The sequence below is a fragment of the Misgurnus anguillicaudatus genome, chromosome 10 (assembly GCF_027580225.2).
Source record: "Misgurnus anguillicaudatus chromosome 10, ASM2758022v2, whole genome shotgun sequence".
NCBI lineage: Eukaryota > Metazoa > Chordata > Actinopteri > Cypriniformes > Cobitidae > Misgurnus > Misgurnus anguillicaudatus.
This window is the reverse complement of record NC_073346.2, coordinates 8,190,787-8,206,070: the sequence shown is the minus strand read 5'-3', so window position 1 is coordinate 8,206,070 and position 15,284 is coordinate 8,190,787. Positions and strand designations below refer to the sequence as shown.

The 15,284-nt window shown below is 37.6% G+C and overlaps 1 protein-coding gene across 1 annotated transcript in view; it reads left to right on the top strand.

Annotated features, from left to right (window-relative positions):
- adamts16 (ADAM metallopeptidase with thrombospondin type 1 motif, 16) overlaps nucleotides 1–15,284 on the top strand; it is a 93,675-nt gene that overhangs the window by 2,409 nt on the left and 75,982 nt on the right. The window lies entirely within an intron of this gene.

The following is a 15,284-nucleotide window of genomic DNA, read 5'->3' as shown; positions in this document are numbered from 1 at the left end:
GGGACATTTCATAAGACTTTTTAAAGATGTCAAATACAACTTTGGTGTCCAGACTACGTATTTGTAGTTCTAGCTCAAAATATAATATAGATAATTTATTATAGCATGTTAAAATTACCACTTTGTAGGTGTGAGCAAAAATGTGCCGTTTTGGGTGTGTCCTTTAAAATGCAAATGAGCTGATCTCTGCATTCAATGGCAGTGCTCTGGTTGGATAGTGCAGATTAAGAGGCGGATTTTTCCCCTTCTGACATCACAAGAGGAGCCAAATTTCCGTTATCTATTTTTTCACACGCTTGCAGAGAATGGTTTACCAAAACTAAGTTACTGGGTTGATATTTTTCACATTTTCTAGGTTGATAGAAGTACTGGGGACCCAATTATAGAACTTAAACATGGAAAATGTCAGATTTTCATGATATGTCCCCTTTAAAGGGGTGGTTCAATGGTATTTCATGCATTCTGACTTATTAACACAGATAGAGTTGTTTCCTCATGCTAAACGTAGGCAAAGTGTCAAAAAAGCAGTTGGATTTGTTACAGAGTATTTCTGTGCCGAATGCACTTCGCCAGGGTTCGTACAAGTTTTGGAAAGTTTTTTTCGATTACAGGTCCAGCTGACTTTTAAGGGGTTTCTATTCGTATCACTTCTTTTTATGGGCACTTCCCCCGGAAAACCCCGCCCACCCGTCAATTAACGGGAGACACTAGAACTTACAAACATCACATCACGCGACACAGTTTTGTTTAATTTCAAAACTCAACAATGGCACGAAAGAAGAAGTGTGTTTTTGGATGTAAAGAGAAGAAAGCCAGCCTTATGGAAACAATGGATAGAGTTTATTATCCGGGGTAGCAGCGGAGTTTTGCGTGTTTGTTTGATGCGCTGGATTTCATTGCAAAAATCCCAACCGGCTCATGCGGTAAGACTTCTGTCTTATGTTGGAAATAGCCGCGTGTAAATAATATAAATGACACAATCATGTAGTGAATCATAAGTTAAACAGTGTTGTATAGTGTTGCATGACTCGTACTCGCTCCTCCCGTCGTAGTAACTCCTCCTTCTTCATTTTTTCGTACGTTATCAGAAAGATTTGGTAAAGCTAATCTTTCTTTTATAAATCTGATTAAACTAAAGGCTCTTCAGAGATATAAAGGATGTAATACTACTCTATAGCCCAGATAGCAAAAAATAGCAATGAGTCGGCGGACCACCGGCGGTGCTCTGGCGGCAGTAAGCGTTATAAGGGCGTAATCGCAAACAGGTCTGACGGCGGACCGCCGCGGCAGCCGCTTTTGCATAAATTAAGCAGTCGGTCCACCGGCTGCATGCTGGCGGCATCTCGCAACAAATGAGAGTGACGTATTCGGCGGCAAAAGTTTCATCCCCGCCAGCGGGACGCACCTATAGCCGACAGCTTGGGGCTGGCGGCATAAAGAAGCCATGCGGATATTTTTTGCTATCTGGGTAGGTATCCAGGTTAGCATCAGAAATGCAGAAACAGCATGTGTTATGTGAGCTTTAAGTTAAATCAACAAATATTTTTATACAGTGTAGATATTTATTTCTTAGAGAGGGCCAAGAGCTGCAAAGAGGCTTTTTTAGGCTTTGTTGTTGCTTAAAAGCTGTTTTATGCCTCCAGTGTTCTCATAATGTGGAATATTGTGAATATTCTAAATATCAAAGGAAGATGTGTTTGTGTTTTGTAGTTAAAAAAGTTGGCATGCTAATAAAAACAGACTTAATGTCCTTAGAGAGAATATAAGCCACGCCCCCTAAACATTTGTGGAATGCACTGTAGCAGAACAAGCGTGTCATCAACGCTGCATTGAATCACTCATGTGGGCCTTTGACATTCAAACTGGTTCTATCTAAACATCAATCTACTCTACTCATCGTTCCGTCTATTTGTTTTATACATGAATTAATGTTCGCTGTGGAAAGAAAGAAACCTCAGGCCCCCAGAGTGCTTTTGTTATTTTGGCTCGCGGTCGGCTCCCAGTAGTCGCCGGAGGAGCAAAGTGGCTGTGCCGCAGTTCTCATGACTTTCCTCTGACTGGTCTGACATAATGTGCCCTGTCCCATCAATAGAGCCCATCTAAAAGAACGCCATTCAAATCCCCTTAAACCAGTGACTCTATAACCCACGTAAATTTGGGTCTGGGAGTCTTTGCTAAAGAACAGAGCCTCTTTTTATTAGTCAATAGACAGTTGGGGGATCTTGAAATATGTCTTGAGTGGATACAAGGACATATCAAATTCACAAACTCATTAATGTAGGAAGATGTTTTGCATGTTAATAGTTTGTTTGGCAAGACCTCTATTACTATATCTATTACTGTAGATTCTGTAATTCTTTTACATAACCATCATGGGTATTTCTTTGAATGTACGTAATTTTGTGGCTCTTTGGTGTAATATTGAGAGGTTTTGGAGGTTTTATGAACACTGAAAGACATACAAGTTGTTTTGTACTGAATCCATATAAAGTATGCACTTGACGTAATCCTGTGGCAATTTATTTCCAAATGACACCCGTTTAACCTCACCAGCCTTTAAAAAGAAGCAAATCAAACTTTCCTTTCATTGTAAATGTACTGGATCTATAACTGGTTGGAAACCGTCTTGGCACTGTTATCGTGTAATACTATAGACTATCACAGCATCCCAAGCTGGATGTGATTAACAGTCCACCACAGTTAAGAGTCATTAGTCATTAGTGTGACTCTTCCACGGCCAAATGCGTGTCCAGTAAAGACTTTGTATTAAAGCACTTTGAATGGCGGGACTGGTTTGGCAGACCACCATTGGAGGTTGGCAGGGCAGGACTTTGATGATGATCATTGTTCCCAAATATAAGTTCACAAGCGCAAGGATCGAGCGATCAAATTCACAGTTCACAAGCCTCAATGATTTCAATCTGAAGCACTCATACAAAAGAGAGTTTGTGGTGGCGACAGACGATTTCTGTGTAACATTACAAAGTACAGTGGTTGACTTTAGCGGTGGCACATGGGATGTCAATTAAGAGGGTTACTGGATATGCCAGACACAGGTGAACAGCTGCCATTCTGTGGAAGCTCAAACTGTGAAAGTCTTTTTTGATGTATCACCAATCCACAATAACCGGCTAATTGTACATTATGTCAATCTTAAATTGTTTGTTAAGCCCAATAATGTCTAAAATATTTTGTTGTGGTTTTCCAATTATCAAAAGCTGAAATGAAGTCTTGATTGATAAAATTTCACCTACTTTTTTTCTCATCCTGTTTCACTTGGAAAAACTTAGTACAGGATTTGAATACTGTTTCATGTTTTCAAAAGGGTTAAGAGAGGAAATACCCAAAGATATACAATTCTGATTCCCAACATGCATAACATATGTTGCACTAACGTGAACCGGAATTTTCATGGAGAAGTTAGGATACAGTTGCCTGCATTAAGACTATTGTTAAGGTCAGTTTAGCACATAGGTTCCTCTTCCATGGAATTTCCCATAACCCTTATGGTTTAGCATTTATCATGTGCACCTTGAATACAAAGCCACATTGCCCCCAGCAGCTCCTCAGTCTTGTCCAAAATACATACATTATTTTTTCACAATTATTTATTTTGTGTTTCACTCTACAGGCTGTGTGTTTAGCCTTGATAGATTGACAGAATTTTAAAGTAACATATTTATTTATGAAGAACAGAAATAGACCGTGGCGTGATTGACCTGTAAAAACAAAGCGCAAAGAGGCGCCAATGGATGACTTATTGTTGGCAGGAGGTTATTGTCAATCCACAGGAATAAATGTGGTCCTTCTGGAGAAACTGTTTCTGTGGTGTTCCAGCTGATTTGTCCTTTGTAATTTTTTTGAGGAAACTCCATACAATGAAAATTCACAGTGACCACCTGTTAAGCCTGAATATAGCATAAAAAGTACATGTGACTTGTGTGCAGTATTCCAAGAGCCAGATTTACTAAACAGGGCAAATTAGCACGAGAGCGTAATTCCAGCCTGATCTCACGAGAACTCGTACATATTTTACGAGTTGGATAATTCGTATTAATTCATACAAAGTTAATCATGCAAAACCGTACAATTCTCATGAAAAAACAACAACAAAACAGAACCCCCTAAACTCTCACCCAAACATCACAGGGATCAAGGCAAATCGTACAAAAACGTATGAATGTGGTCGTATGAAATAATATGAATTAGCCAACTCGTAAAATATGTACGAATTCTCGTGAGATAGCGTTGGCAATTCCAAAAAAGCGCAGATGGGAGTGGTAATATCTGCGTGCTATTTACTAGAAATGGTGCTAAATAAATATCACAGGCGCAACAGCTGATTTCCATAATGACCAACATAATCTACTAAGAGCAGCGCAAATTAGTTCAGGGTCGCAAATAAGGAGAGCTGTTGATGTGCGGGTGATCTTCTGTACTAACGCCTGATGCGCTTGAGTTCAGCACCATGGACGTCCCAGCTAACGAAGCCATAAGACACTGAAAAGTGAAGATTTACAATAAGTTTTGAATCACCTTGTATTGTCTAACTTATCCTAGTGAATCTTCTTTTATTTCTTACAGCAAATCAAAAATAGCTTGGCAAACAATATTTTTGAATAATATGTTCCTCTGCCGCCCACTCCAAATAAACTGATACATGTTTAAAAAATCATCTGCCTTGTACCATGTGCTCTCTGATGTCTCTTCTACAATTTCAGCAATTTCAAGCGCAAAATCATTTAAGACATGTTTTTTTTCAACGTTAAATAATGACGCAAAAACCAGTAATATCACACACGCAGACATTAATAAATCGTGTTGCATGAATCATTTAAATAATCTCCTACCATAAATGTTGCGTCTGAAAGGGAAACTCCTAGGTCAGTCGCAAAAATAACTAGACCACACCTTTTCAGCGCGAATTATCCTGCACATCTTTAGTAAATCACGATAGTTGTTATTTAAAGCCCAAATGAGGGAATCTGGCCCTAAGTCTTCTAAAGACTTATGTGAAATGACTGTTTCCACTAATCAATGATATTCCTCTCCCGATAAGTCATTCCAAACATCACATCGATGGATGTTGGTTATTTTAACCTGATAAGGATCACTGTGCTGTACACGGCACACCCCCTCCCTTGCACGTGAGGCTGCATAAACGTCATTGTAACTTCGAAGCTTTAAATCTTCAAAATATATGGTGATATGCAGCACATCGTTTGAAAGCTTAGACTCTCAGGATTCCATTAAGTGCACACACAAAACATAAAATGATTTATAGCAGTCATAAAACTGTAATCTAGTTGTTAGTTACCTGAACAGGGCGACGCAGATTTAGGATATTTACTTAATCTTCCCTTTATCCGCTTCGGTGAAACTGTCCAAAACAAATTGTTCATAAATCCCCAAAAGTCCAAGGAAATGGAATTTTCAAGCCTTTTAATCCAAAACAATTTGGTCGCCTCACAATCTTGAAGTTTCTGACCGAATTATGATATAAATACTGTACTGTATACAATTAGCTTAATACCGGACATTTGTTCGAATCTCACTTTTCATTCACGATTTATAATGATATATTCGGATGTCACATTTATTGTGCAATGTCTGAGGAACAAATACGCCCCCTTGTGGAATTTCAGCCATTCCATAAGAGGCTACGCCGTTATTTGAATCGAAGGAGACGTGGAGTGTTATTCAAGCATTAAAGAACGTATAGGTTATACTTGGGAGCAGTAGCGGCTTATGACTGCTCCGAGGGGGACAAATTCAAAATATGTGTTCATAGTGTCATGTGTGTTGCTTGTGTTTTCAAAATTATGTGTTTGTTGTGTCGTGTGAACCATGTGCATTACGTGTTTTGTCAAAATAAGTGCCTGCTGCACACGCGTCAAAACCGTTTATGATAAAAGAAACGTAAGACACTCCCTTAACACTAAACTATGATTACGCATGAGATTATGCGAGTATCTGGCAAACCCGAGCGTCTCTTTTATCGTAAACCCTTTAGACGCGTCTGTAGCAGGCTCTTATTTTGACAAGACACGTGATGCACACAGGATCACTTACCTGAAAATCCTTCTCATGCGAGCATAAAAACTTTTTGCGATATATTTTTGCGGAATTGACTGGTTTCCAATGTCAATTTGCGCAATTTGAGAGGTAATGGGAACGCAGCTAGTGAGTAAGTAATTGTTTACATTTCAGTCTGTTCCTCACAAACCTGTAATATGGCTATGGGATATTGAGTCATATTGACTTTTCATATCTTTCATATTCATATCTTTTTGATAAGGTGACTTAGAGTTTTAGAGTTTTAAGGATATGATCATTTTGTGATTAAATAAAATTTTTAAATAAAAAAATGTAGTAGGTTTAGAACAACATGAGAGTCAGTAATGGCAAATTTGTAAATTGTTTATATGCGTTTGTTGAACTACTTCTTAAAGACTCCAAATGTTGTACAATTCATAATGTGCCCATTTCAAGAAAAGCAACAGTTACAGTAGTCACCGAGATGATGTAACAGGATTTAAAAATGAAACATTGACACCTTCTCAAGTATCTCCAGCTGGCACATAAACTATCTAGACCGATTTCAACTTCTAAATGCATCCAGACGAGTACAATCTTCTCTCTGATGGAAATAGTAGGCACATCAGGTGCATCTTTCACAGGCTTCAGATATCCGCTCAGCTCCTTTGATTAGGACTCTTAGGTCATGTCCGGATCTGCCCGTTTCCCTGACTGCGGGAGCGCAGCTGTTATTTCTCTCCCAGGTAGCGTCTTCTGACGCTTTATGACTGCTATTTGCACCTTGTAGTTCTCAGTGTGTAATTTCATGAGCGGTATTTAAGGAGGCAGCCTAGACATTTGTTTTTAGTTAAGGTTGTCATGGACCTGGAAGAAGGAAGCACAGATTTGATGGCAATGATTCTTGCGTGTTATGCAAGAATGTGGTAACAGTGCCACTCCCACTTGACGACATGGATTTGTACTTGTGCTAAACTGTGTGCTCGAGGTTTTACTGTAAATGCCATGTGCGTGAATTGATTTAAGATTTTGAGATGGTCGCTGGCATGGATGAATGGTATACTGTACATTCCCCTTGGATACATCAACAAATTTGTGGTTTCCCCTTCGGGATTCCCCCATTCCATGAGACTAGATTTAATTGTTAAATAAATTAGACTGTTGTTTATCCATTACATCACCCACTAGTTCAAAGCACAATCATTCAAACTCTATGACAAAAGTGAAATTCATTTCTGCACTAGAATGTGCCATATTTTACATGTTTAGTACAGCAGATCAGTTTCAGGAGATGGCAAAAACGTTTTCCGTATTGCATTGCATTGAATTTGAAGTGTAAACTTTCAGATTATTTCTGATGTTATGCCCATTTTTACACCATGTAATATACGTCTCAGGTGTGCCTAGAATGTTTTTTGTGCAGTTTCAGCTCAAAATACCCCACAGATCATTTGTTATAGCATGTCCAATATGCCCCTATTTAGAGTGGAGCATTTTTTCACCTTAAAATGCAAATGAGCTACAGCTCCTTACTCCCTTATCAACAGACAAAGAGCATTTATGGGTTGAAATTGATCTGATTCCTTTGCATACAGTCTGAGACAATAGTATCTTTAGCTGTATTAGCGCTACGAGGTATTAACTGACACATTTAGAAAAGCTTTAAGGTAAAATTAACCAATCAGCCAGTGGCTGTGGGTGGGGCTTTGTTAGTGTGACATCACATTAACAAAAAAAACAAGATGGCATGTCTAATGAGACTGTTCTGGTTTAATGGGGGTTAAAAAAGGAGAGGGTGTTTTTTATTGTAGGGTCACATACTGCAAACACATTTATGTCCAAAAGTGGATTTTGCTTAATATGTGCCCCTTAAGAGAAATAAAAATATAAATGAACTAAATCAATGATCTTTTTTGATGTAGATGAAACACTTTAGGGCAGGGTCCTTATGCAAAAGACTTTACATTAATTTTAATGTCATTGCTGGTCAGTGTTGGGGGTAACGCATTACAAGTAATGTGCATTACGTAATAATATTACTTTTCTGAAGTATTGAGTAAAGTAAGGCATTACTTTTTTAATGTAAACCTTGACATTTGAGTTACTTTTTCATAAAAGTAATGCGAGTTACGTTTTTAGTTTAATTAATTTGATAAAAAAAATGTACTGAATTAAACTAAACGTAGTCACATTATGCACTCTATGCATAAAAAGAAGTACACTTCCATAGGTACTTAAAGTGCATTATTTTCGCACACTAATTTTGTACTAAATATACTAAAAATTCTTTAGTACTTTTTAAGAAGTTCTTAGGTAGTGAAGTATCCTTCACTGTGCTATTTTGGGACATCATGGATGTGAACTTAAATGTGCTAAAAATGTATTTAAAAAATGTATTTAGGTACCACTTTTAGTAAACTTGAACCCACCTTTGTATGGAAGTTGAGTTCATGTTTAATACAAGTTTTAACTAAATAAATTTTTCATACAAAGATAGTATGTTAAAAGTGCATTTAGTTCATATTCATGGTGTCTCAAAATAGCACAGTGAAGTACACTTAGATAATCTTAAGAACATCTTAAGAAGTATTAAAGATGAATTTTTAGTATATTAAGTAAAAAATTAGTGTGCGAAAATAAAGCACTTTAAAGGTTACGTTCTTCCTGATCCCATTTTTAAAACCATAGTTAGTGTGTAATGTTGCTATAATAGCATAAATAATACCTGTAAAATGATAAAGCTCAAAGTTCACTGCCAGGCGATATATTTTCTTTAATAGAATTACTCTTTCAAAGCCTACAGCGAACGGCCGGTTTGGACTACAGCCCTCTATTTCCTGCTTTAATGACGTCAGTAAAACTGTTTTTTTGACTAAATTCCACCCACAGGAATACATCAGTCGCCAGCTTTGGCTCAAACGGCTCTGCTAAGTTAAGCTGGTATCAAATCACAACACACTAAACAAACTACACAATCAGAACTCGTTACGTATTTCTGAAGGAGGGACTTCATAGAACAAGAAAGACTGTTTGGAGGACATTGAAAACAGCGCTATACAGATAAGTCAATTGTGTGAAAAATACCACGTTTTTTTACACGTGAAACATGAACACATGTTATATTGCCCATTATAAGCACAATCAAAGCTTCAAAAACATAGAAAGAACGGGACCTTTAAGTATAGAATGGAAGTGTACTACTTTTTTACCTGGGTACGCCTGTGTGGGAACAGTTTAAGTCAGAAACTGAGATGGCAGGGCAGAGCTCGACATTTTTGTGATGAAATATGCAATTTCTGAATGCAGAACTTCTGAGTCATAAAAAACACCTGCAAGGCCTGAAAGAGATTAAGCCTCAGCCAAGAAAAAGTAATGCAAAAGTAACTAATAGGTAGCGTAAGCATTACTTTCCATGAAAAGTAACTAAGTAACACAGTAAGTTACTTTTTGGGGAGTAACTTAATATTGTAATGCATTACTTTTAAAAGTAACTTTCTCCAACACTGTTGCTGGTTAATATTCAGAATTTATTAACAGAGCTGCAATCTGTAACTTTTCCTCGAACACCCACCCCAAACACTTTTCATGCTTGGCCTATTTACAGGCAGGGGCGTAGCAACCGGGGGGGACGGGGGGGTCACGACCCCCCCCCCCCCACACACACACTTTTACTGTGCGTTCACAAGGCCACCAAGCATCAAAGTGGCCGGAAGTCATAAATTTTTAATGAGAGACGAAGGCGAGCTCCGCAGAGCAACAGCGCAGTGCGTCATGTACAGTGTTCTCTGATTTGTTACTTAGATTTGAGTGAACTAACATTCAGCCAATCACAGAGCATGAGCTTCAAATCTCTTGTTGCTCTTGTGAAGTTTGTTTATTCACTTTTGCTATTACGCCGTCTGAGACAAAATGCACTCCAGAAAAAAGCAAAGGACGATTAGCCTAATTTTTTTCAAACACACGTTAGATAATGTTGCAGTATGTCGTGATGACACAAATTAGATCTAAAATATGGTTTGTTTATCTCAGTTTAATTTTAATTCGAGTTGTGTTGCACCACTTACATTTAAACACAGCTTACAAATCTTATAATATAGATTAAAACGTATTTATGTTAAACCCATCATCTGCGCTGATGAATCTGCTGGTGTAATTAAACAGCAACAAATGTTGACGTTGTCATTCATAAAGAAAATAAACAGTTTATGCAGGCAAATGTAATATATTTTTTGGAGCCTATTATAAATCACTATACATCGGTAATCTAAAGATCTTATTCAAATAAACACATTTGACGATCTTTTAAAACAATCAATTGTATTGATGAACGAAGCAATGTGGCAGGAAATATTGCGAAGCTCAGTTATTGTGATATAATGAATGAACAAGATGTGCCGACGCGACGCATTTGTCATGAAGCACCACCGTGTGTCCGTTCATTGACTCTCAGTTTCTGACTGGAGCGCGTGACAGAGGAGAAGCGCATACGAGCATCGGGAGCTGTCACTGGTAGTGTTAAGTAATATTTTAAACCGTCAAACTCACTCTGTTGAGACGTTATAATAAACGCATCTTTGAATAGTGCCACCACGCTCGCGGTGTCTGTTTCTGATGATTTAGCCACATATTTAATTGTAGAAAATGTATTTGAACTCATCATACATTAAAGTTAATCCATAACTGAGATTTAAAACAAAGTTTAAAGTAATGAAGCAACAGGATTAAAGATAATCTAATTGTAAAAAGCTTGGAAGTTTTGATGTTTTGATTCAGGGCCGCTGGAAGTCATTTTGAACAGCGGGTGCTGTGAAATAATTTTTTTAACAAAAACCTATGAGCCTAGGCCTATTTAAAATACATTTTAAAAATAAATACATTGAGTTTTACTACTTTATTGTCATATACACTTCAGTGCACACAGCCAGGGTCTGAAACACACAGACAACATCAGTTATCAGATAAATATATGCGCTATTAATCAGAAGCAGAAATACTTTTAATAATCCCAGGGGAAATTACTTTCGTTATAACTTCAGATATACATACATAGAACATATTTACATACAACATATAATATTATAACAACATAATATTAATTAAACTTCAAAATTTTTAATGTCCATGCGGACGAACATATTTTACTTTCGTTTTTAAATCACACGTCGATTAACAGTGGTAAAATATTCTCACAGTAACATACCTAGTATATTTTATATAGATCTTTTTATTACTAAATAGTACTATTACTCTTTTTTAACTTATAATTCATAAATTGAACAAAAATAATAATGGGTTTAGTTCTGATATTGTATACTTTTATAAAAAAAAATACATGGTGTATAATTACATTTTTAGAATATATTAGGCTTTATATAAGGTTTGTATTATAAAAATTCTTTATTTGTTACAAACAAGAGATAAAGAATTTACAAACGTTCTCATCTTACCATATCCACAGGTACAGAGTCATTATATACAATAAATTCGTGGGGTAGCATTTAATTTTTTTTTAAAGATAGATGCATTCGTTTAAAGTAAAGCATTTATTTACTTAGCTACAGATGAAGCAGCTCTTTACGCCTTCTAACGTATCATAATCGGTCATCATTTATGTCCAAGAGACTCAATAATAATATGTTACATTTTAATCCTTTTTTCATATTAAAAAGCGTTTTTGTGCTGCTTCGCATCCATGTATGTAATAAGCAAACCCGCGTTGTCATCCCGTTAATACTGTATGCGGAAATTATCAACGCGCTCTTTGCTCTAGCAAAAGACACTCGTGTCGCGCATTGCGCCGGTTGTATAATAAAGTCCAAAGTCTCTCATGATTTGGGGGACGAATGCCCAGGGAGTTCAGAATTTCGGTGTGGCCATGCATTAGCCAAAGGTGTGTGAGTCTATTATCTGTCATGGTGCTGCGTACCCATGTCTTCAAAAGACGCAAGGCGGAGAAAGTGCGCTCGGATGAGGCCACGGAGATGGGTAGGCACAGTAATGAAATTAAAATCCAAAATTGAAAATACATGTAACAACCTACGTGTGTCAAAAATACAAATGTAGTGTAACTGAAATACTGTAACTATCATAACATATCTTTATTTCATAAAAATAAAGTAGGCTATATAGATGGTCTCACATTGGTTTCAAAGTCCTGCAGTATTTTTAAATTGTGAGTATGATTTCACAAAAATAGGTTCATGTAAGCTATCATGGCATGTTCCCAAAATTGCCACTAGGGTGCTGTAAAATGCCAATTGGTATTCTATTTAGAACGTATTATTATGAACATCAGCTTTAGGTCACATTACCATACTGTCCCCCCCACTTTTAAAATGGCTGCTACGCCCCTGTTTACCAACCCATCCTCACCCCATGTCGTCAACACTTGACGACACTTGACCACTCGCCAACATGCGACGGGGAGGGTATACATTTTTTGACGAACTGGGGACTTCAATACTATTACGTCCGTTGCATTCTCTTTCCTATTTTCTTACCATTTTCGCGTTGGTTTAGGGTTAGATTTACATAATGACATCCCTACCCAAACCTAACTCTAACCCCAACGCCAGGTGACAACTGTCGTACCTAACTCTAACCCCAACGCCAGGTGACAACTGTTTAATTTCGCGTACACTGTTTAATTTTGCGTAATCTAACCCTAAACCGACGCGAAAATGGTAAGAAAATAGGAAAGAGAATGCAACGGACGTAATAGTATTGAAGTCCCCAGTTCGTCAAAAAATGACGCGAAAGGTATACCCTCCCCGTCACATATTGACGAATGGTCAAGTGTCGTCAAATATTGACGACATGGGGTGAGGATGTGTTGCGTTTACAGGTATGTGTATTGAAAATAAGTGATGACATTTCCCACAAACTCCGACCCATCCGCGCAACATAAAATAAAATATAAATATTATAAGCTTGTCATTGTGAATCCTGGTAAGGTATGGAGACTGTTCTGAAGACTGTTTATGAATTAACTTGGCTAATTTTAAGCCAAATCAGGTTATAGATTCATACTATATAATTAATTTTCATACTATAGTGATTTTTCCTCCGTTGGCGTGCCATTACAATTGAATATCAGTTGCCATTTTAGGTTTCTATGTTAGACAGCAGATGCAATAGTAAAATAGGTCATGTAAAACCAGAATTATAAATGATGTGCTTACGTGTGTTTATAACAGTTGTATTTATGAATATAGTTCAACATTATATGTTCTAGTGCAGCAACACTTTCCTGCAGCTCCTCAATGCCAAGATAACATCAAAGCACTCATCCAGACACATATCACCCATGAAGCGTGTTTAAGTTTTTCGACTGTCTGAAGTCAATAGGGCTGAATAACTAGAGGATATAAACCAAGAATGGTGCATAATATTTGAAAAAGACCATGTGGATTTAATCGAGTAGAAAACACAACACAGGTCACAGTAAGGTCTATAACTGTCTGTCTGAATTATGCTTTTGACAATCGGTACTGTCCTCCCCAACTAACTAGAAGCCATGATTACGCTCCAGTGGGGTTTACTGACTAAACTTCAGATGGATTGTAAGAAGACATATGGCACGGTGCATAAACAGCTAAAAAAGCAAATTGACTATGGGAATCAGTCTTGAAATGTGAGTTTCACTAAAGGCAGCAGTTAGTTAGCAGTAGTGAACTTTATTTTTAAAGTTGCACTGGAAGAGGTCACTTCTGTTGACCAAACGTACTTATCTGGTGACATGAGTGGAGCGTATCTCACGGGGTTTCTGCTTTGACACCAAAAACAACTAGGTAATTTTGCTCTTTGAAGAACTCACGTCTAATAAAGGATCAAAGGCCTGACAGTATGACCTTTCTATGTCTATGTCTACGAGGTTTATTTTTTTCTCTGATGGGGGGGTCATGAATCACTGCTCTGAAAGCATCTGCATGAATATGCTTAAAGCTGTTAATGATATCATTTGACCTAACTAACACAGCCAGTTAACATGTTTTTTTTTCCAGTTTGATTTCAGTGGTTATTTTTAGGCATTCACATGCATTTTATTTCTGGTGCACTATAAAAATACAGTCTACATGGATCATCTACTAGGACTGACAGCAGTTCTTATCCAGGGTCATAAATTTTACAGCCGTGATCAGATTTTCACCTTTATCCACACACGTGTCTATGTGCGAATTAATGGATCCATTGTGTCTTCTGGATCAGTTGTTTTTCTCATCCTTAGTTTCAATGTAAAAGCTTTCTAAGGACGAGCGGTCGTTTCGCGTGTTTATTCATCTGTTGACAATCACGCAAGTGTTTGTTTGAGAAGGCGCTTGTTGAAATCTGTCAGCAGTTTCCTCACATACGGGCGTTAATTACGTGATGAGCTGTGTATCCCATGCGCGCTATGATCTGCGTTGTTTAGTCTGACTAGATCGGTATGGCTTTGCTCTTTGTGTACTTAACCATTAAATGAAGGCGACCTTCTTGAGAAGATATCCGGTCAACTGTGTAGGCATCTCAAAAGTGAACAAGAAAATAATTACAGGATATTAATCGGTGACATTTATTACAGTAGATCAACATCCTTTCAATGTTCAGAAACATGCAGCATTCAAAGTCTGATGTAAGCACTCATGTGCTTCCTCCCATATGCATACATGGATGATTGTGAACAGGCATGTGTACATAAACACATGCTTGCAAAATGGACACTGGGCATCACGCAAATGAAAGACATTTGGTCCTTGACAGTATCCTGCATTATTCAATAGAGCATAAAAGCTCTGAATGTGTCCACCCTTATCCCAAAAGCTTAAGCAAAAAAACTTCAATCCAACCTGCTTTGCCTCTGTCTTCCATTCCCAGAGCTCAACATATGTTTTACAGGCTATTGTCTGCATGATTGCCTTGCAATGAACTTAAGTGTTGTTGGCAGTGATGAAAAATAATCAAATACACATTGGGTTCAAACAGGTTCTCAGCAGGGTTCTCGTCTGTTTGTTTGGAGAGAAGCTAGTCCTTCGAGCTCAATTAAGGATCATTTTCAGTCTGTGGTGAACTGGGTGCTCAAAATGAGTTTTGAAGTGAATTCCCATTCTGACCTGACATGACATTTGGATGAGGGTTTGAAGAGTCCTCATGGGAAGTATGTTTTTGATAACCAGACTCTCCAAAGACGTGTAATTGAAGTGTTTATGTCACAAACTACGTTTAGAGTCTGTTTTACATGTAAGTATGGCATCTTAAATGCTGTCTAATTA